Source organism: Cervus canadensis, chromosome 18 (assembly GCF_019320065.1).
Source record: "Cervus canadensis isolate Bull #8, Minnesota chromosome 18, ASM1932006v1, whole genome shotgun sequence".
Classification (NCBI taxonomy): Eukaryota; Metazoa; Chordata; class Mammalia; order Artiodactyla; family Cervidae; genus Cervus; species Cervus canadensis.
Genome location: NC_057403.1, coordinates 22,700,757 through 22,706,954, shown reverse-complemented (window position 1 = coordinate 22,706,954; position 6,198 = coordinate 22,700,757).

Sequence of the window (6,198 nt, the reverse complement as noted above, 5' to 3'; positions counted from 1 at the left end):
TCAGCCTTTATCTCTCCAGCCCCACCTCCTTCGCCCTCCCTTCTGTGAGAGCCACAGATGGGAGAGGCAGGAGAAACAAAACAATCGGGGTGAGAGACATAGCTCTGGGGTCTTCAGATCTCCGTGCCCTGAGTTTTCTCCCTGCCTCCTGCCCATCTTCACAGCGGCAGGACTTTCCTCGATCCCCCGATGACAGTCCGTGTGTGTCTGTCTCCCTCCTGCTGTCTCTCTCCCTCTCTTTGTCTGTTTCGCTCCTTAAACTCTGAGCTCCAGGAGCAGAGACTGTGTGCAGTTTGATCAATGTTCAATGAGCTGGCCTGTCTCCAGCCTCCCCTGAGCATTTGGCAGGCTCCATTTGTATTTAACAAATATGCTAATGATTCTGTCTGTGTCCACGTGTCGTGGCCTGGGTCTGGTTTTCCACCTCCCTCTGTCTCTCCTCTTTAGAAGGAGGGTGGCAGTCTCTTTCTTGTAATGTTACACAAACCTCTTGAGGACCCAAAACTCTGATCCCAGCAGTTGAGTCAGACTCCTCCAACCCAGTGTCCCTTGATCTCTTGAAGAGGTGGGGCCTGTACTTTCCTGACCTTGGAGAGAGGCCACCATGAACTTTTCTTAACCCAGGTCCTGGGTTCCGCTGTGCTGTGTGAACTGGCACTGAACTTGGGTCCTTATTCCAGGCCCAGGAATCACCGATGGGGAGACACGAAGTGCTTTACACAGAGGAAATCACCTAATCCTCACTCAGTTAATGAAGTGAATGACAGAGAGGTTAAGATCTTGCCCAAGGCCATACAGCCATCCAGAGGTAGCATCAGGAGTCAAGCCCAGGCAGTCTAGCTCCAGAGTCTGTTCTTCCAACCACTTGACCAGGCTGCCTTTCTGAGACAGATGCAGAGAGAGATAACAGACAAAGAGAAGCAGAAGGAAAAGAAATGGAAAGGGTGAGAGGCAGAGAGGACAGTAAGTTCGAAGGGAAAGAGTTCTCTGGGTGAGGAAGCAAGGGAGAAGCTTGGTGAAACAAACTGCTTTCTTTCCTACAGGACTTCTCCGAGCCCTTAGATTGCTAACTTGAGCTGTCAATCACTCATCAAGAGGGGAGGGGACTTGACAGGAGCTCCCAGTCTATTTGGAGGACACATCACAATCTCTTGGGCAAGTGTCTGCTGCTCTTTGAGCTTCCGGTTTGCTCATCAGCAAAATGTGGGTACCTACCCTATAGGATATTTATGAGAATGCAAATGAGACCCAATGTGCAGGGGGCCTGGTCCAAAGTAAGTGTTCTATGAATGCACTGTGGCCACAGAGAGGGACACAGAGACTCAGAGACCAAGACTGAGGAAGGCAGAGAGACAGACAGACCCAGAAAGAGAGACTTGAGACATGACTGAGAGAGACACCCAAGACAAGGCTATGGCGAGACCTCAAAGGACACAGCAGACATTTACTCATTCATTCAATAAGCCATTATTGGGTGCCGACTGTGTGCCAGGCCCTGTTTTAGGCACTGGGGACGCAGCAGTGAACAAAACGTGAATATCTTCGCTCTCACAGAGCTAACATTCTAGCGGGAGGGTCAGATAACAATAAACGGTCATACATTCAGTAAATTTCCACAGTGACAGGTAACATACAGGCATCAAGCCCTGGGTTGTCCTTCCTGATTGTCTATCACCTGTGCGCATTTCGTTTGATCAGCATCCACCTGTGCTGGGTCCATGATGGTTTGCTAATCACCCTGGGAGTGGGACACATTTTATTGTCAGGGAAGGAGGCACAAAGCTGGAAATGGTGATACCTGAGATCTGAGAGAACAGGTATGGCAAAGAGGCAGGCAGAGAGATGCTGAGACACGAAGAGGGAAACCCAGAAGCCCCGAGACAGTCGGACAGAGGACAGACATAAACATGGGAGAAGTGCAGGCACTTGTGTAGGGCCTTCCCCGGTGCCGTCCCTGTGGGGGCTCAGACGGTAAAGCATCTGCCTGCAGTGCGGGAGACCTGGGTTTGATCCCCGGGTCGGGAAGATCCCCTGGAGAAGGAAATGGCAACCCAGTCCAGTACTCTTGCCTGGAAAAGTCCATGGATGGAGGAGCCTGGTGGGCCACAGTCCAGGGGGTCGCAACGAGTCGGACACGACGGGGCGACTTCCCTCGCCCTGGTGGTTGTAGATGTCTAGTTGCTAAGTCATGTCCGACTGCCACCAGCACTGTCTGTGTGGTTCTCAGACCTGGCTGTGCCTCTCTTCCCTCACTGTCAAATGGGGATAACGGCCAACCCCTTCCCCAGGGATGCTGTGAGAGTTCAGTCAGGTGTCACACCTACGCTTGTCACACCCTGATGGTCCAGTGGCTAACACTCTGCGCTGCCAAACCAGGGGGCCCAGGTTCCATGCCTGGGCAGGGAACGAGATCCCACATATCGCAACTAATGATCCCCCACGCTGCAAGCTAAAGACTCTGCATGCCACCACTAACACCCAGCACAGCCAAATAAATAAAAATTAGAAATATTTAAACCAAAGAAAAAGCAACTTGGGTAGATTCTAACATGTATTACCCATTACACACTTGTTTGCCTGATAAAGTCAATTGAAACATCGGGAGGTTTGCTCCAAATCGTCTTTTGCCCATTCACACATGAAGGTGCACAATGGTTTCAGAATAATGCTTTTAACTGCATCCGGTTAAATTCCTTAAGGAAGCCAAGCACACGCTATGGCTGAGTCCCTTTGCCGGTCACCTGAAGTTATCACAACATCTTTGTTAATTGGCTGTGTGCGACGCTTAGTCGTTCACTCATGTCTGACTCTTTGCGACCCCGGGGACAATAGCCCGCCAGGCTCCTCTGTTCATGGGGATTCTCCAGGGAAGTATACTGGAATGGGTTGCCATGTCCTCCTGGTTAGTTGTCTATACCCCAATACAAAATAAAGTTCAAAAGAAAAGACAAAAGGCAATTTTTAAGATATCTAATATTCTTCATTTACCATTATAAAGCTTTTTTTGTGTAAATAAATGTCAAACCAGAAAAAGAAGAAGTCAATGACACAAAGTCACACATTGCACATGATTCCATTTCCATGAAATATCCAGAACTGGCAAATCTGTGGACACAGAAAGCAGATCAGTGGCTGGCAGAGACTAGGGGAGGGGAAAATGATGTGCTTGCCTAATATATACAGGGTTTTCCTTTGGGGTGATGACAAAGCTCTGGAACTAGACAGTGGTATGGTTTGACAGCATCCTGTGTGTACTTCATGCACTCAATTGTACTTTTAAAAATAGTTCAGCTCATGCTATATTTGCTTTGAAGTATGTAAGTAAAGTCTCTCAGTCGTGTCCGACTCTTTGCGACCCCATGGACTGTAGCCTACCAGGCTCCTCTGTCCATGGGATTTTCCAGGCAAGAATGCTAGAGTGGGTTGCCATTTCCTTCTCCAGGGGATCTTCCCGACCAAGGGATCGAACCCGGGTGTCCAACATTGCAGACAGACGCTTTACCGTCTGAGCCACCAGGGAAGCCCATGATGATTTAAAAAACAAACAAACAAACAAACACTTTACTTCATAAGATCCCCACAAAAGTCAATTTATTAAAAGTCAAAAATAAACCAAATGTGTGATATAGTGCATTCTTCTCAGAAACGTGTTCAAAAACAAGATCTAGTGGCATCATCTTAGACTGGTGATGAGTCTATATGATATTTCCAGAGCTGCAATTGAAATGTGCTGTGAAAATATCTGTGGTTTCTGGGAGCTTCTCTGATGGTCCAGTGGTTACGACTGCAGCAGGAATGCAGCAGGATTGAATGGGTTCCATTCCTGGTCGGGGAAACAAGATCCCAAATGTTGCAGGGCTTGGCCAAAAAGAGAAGAAAATACTTGGTTTCCATTAATGACAAACCCACTGTTACTGCTGACATGACTGCAATCTGCCTTCATAAATGAGAGAAAAGCTAAAGTTCAGAATGAGTTTAGTGAAAAACATACAATTTTGTTTTCCATCCAAGTTCCTAGGGCCCCTGAATTCTAGGGGTGCCTGGACCTCAGATAAAGACTTCCAGGTCTAGAGGCTTCAAATCTAGCCCCTGGAATCCTGCAGGCCTGAATTTAAACATTGTCTCTGGCACATATTAGCTTTGACAAGTGACTGTCCTCCCTAGGCCTCCATTTTGTCAACTATAAAATGGAGAGTTTTTATGTTTTTCCCCATCATTTTTAAAACTTATTTCTTTTTAATGGGAGGATAATTGCTTTACAATACTGTGTTGATTTCTGCCGTACACCAACATGAATCCGCCATAGGCATACCCATGTCCCCTCCCTCTTGAAACTCCCTCCCACCTCCCACCCCCACCTTACCCTCTAGGTTGTTACAGAGCCCAGGTTTGAGTTCCCTGAGCCATAGAGCAAATTCCCGAACGCTATCTATTTTACACATGGTAGTGTATGTTCTTCCATGCTACTCTCTCCATCCATCCCACCCTCACTTTCTCCTCCCACCCCCACGTCCCCAACTCCATTCTCTATGGCTGCATCACCATTGCTGCCCTACAAATAGATTCATCAGTACCATCTCTCTAGATTCCATATATATGCATCAATATGCAACATTTGTTTTTCTCTTTACGACTTACTTCACTCTGTATAATAGGCTGTAAGTTTACCCGTCTCATCCCAACTGACTCAGATGCGTTCCTTTTCATGAATGAGTAATATTCCTAAAATGGGGTGTTTTAAAATTGTTTATACGCATTACATCAAGAATGTGGCTATTGAATGAATCACACAGGTCACACAGCACAGTAGGAACCGTGACCTGGGGTCAGGAAAGTCCACGGTGGTGCAGCTCCAAGGTCAGGAAAGTGCATGTTTCACCCCTGTGTTGAAGGGCACCACAATATGATCAACAGGAAACAAAGGTCAGGAAGCAGAAGAGTTTGCGGTATGTAAATCCCAGTCCCTGCAGGGCACAGACTGAATGTGTCTGGTGTTTCCAGGGCCCAGGTGGGTGTTTGGGTCGAGGTAGGGGCCCAGAAGAATATTGTGACATGAATAACGATTTTCTGGGGTTTAACTGTGTCATCCCCAAAATTGATACATTGAAGTCCAACTCAATGGACATGAGTTTGAGTCAACGGGAGTTGGTGATGGACAGGGAGACTTGGTGTGCTGCACTCCATGGGGTCACAGAGAGTCGGACATGACTGAGTGATTGAACTGAACTGAATTGAACCCTTAACCCCCAGTACCTCAGAATGTGACCTTATTTGAAGATGCATTCATTCCTTGCAAATGTAACCAAGTTAAAAAGAGGTCCTTAGTGTGGGCCCCAGTCTTGTTAGACTGGTGTCTTTATGAAAGGGGTAGTTCAGGACACAGACACATCCCAGAGAGAATGCCATGGGAAGATAAAGGCAGAGATGAGGATGATGCTTCGAGAAGTCAGGGAACGTCAAAGATGGCCAGCAAACCACCAGACACGAGGGGAGAGGCCTGGAATAGATTCTCTCCCATGACTTTTAGAAGGAATCAAATCTGATGACTCCGTGATCCTTGTTAAAGCAGACTTAGAAACTAATACAGACTGGGATGACCCCAGATGGAAAGTCACATGATGTATCAGTTTCCTATGGCTGATATAAAAATCGATCACAAACTCAGTGCCCTCAAATAACACAAATGTATTATCTTACAGCTTATTTTTTGATTTAGCTGTATCATCTTACAGTTTGTTTATTTCTTTTTATTATCTTACACATTTTCGGTTTCTAGAAGCGGCATCTCTTGGCTCATGGCCCCTTCCTCAGTCTTCAAAGCCAGGAGCATAGCATCGTCTTTCTTCTCTGACCTCTGCCACTGTCCTTAAATCTTCTCTCTATCTGATCTTCTGCCTTGCTCCTTTTTTTCTCCAGGGGGACACACCACATGGCTTGCAGGATCTTAGTTCCACAACCAGGGATAGAACCTGTGCCTCCTGCAGTGGAAGCATGGAGTCATAACCACTGGACCACTGGGGAATTCGCTCTGCCTCCCTCTTATAAAACCTCTTGCTGTTACATTGGGTCCATCCAGATAATCCAGGTTAATCTCCCCACCTCAAGATCCTTAACTTCGTCCCAAATGCAAAGCCCCCATACCATGAAAGATATTTTAACATATTCTCAGGGTGTACAGATTAGGACACAGAGATCCCT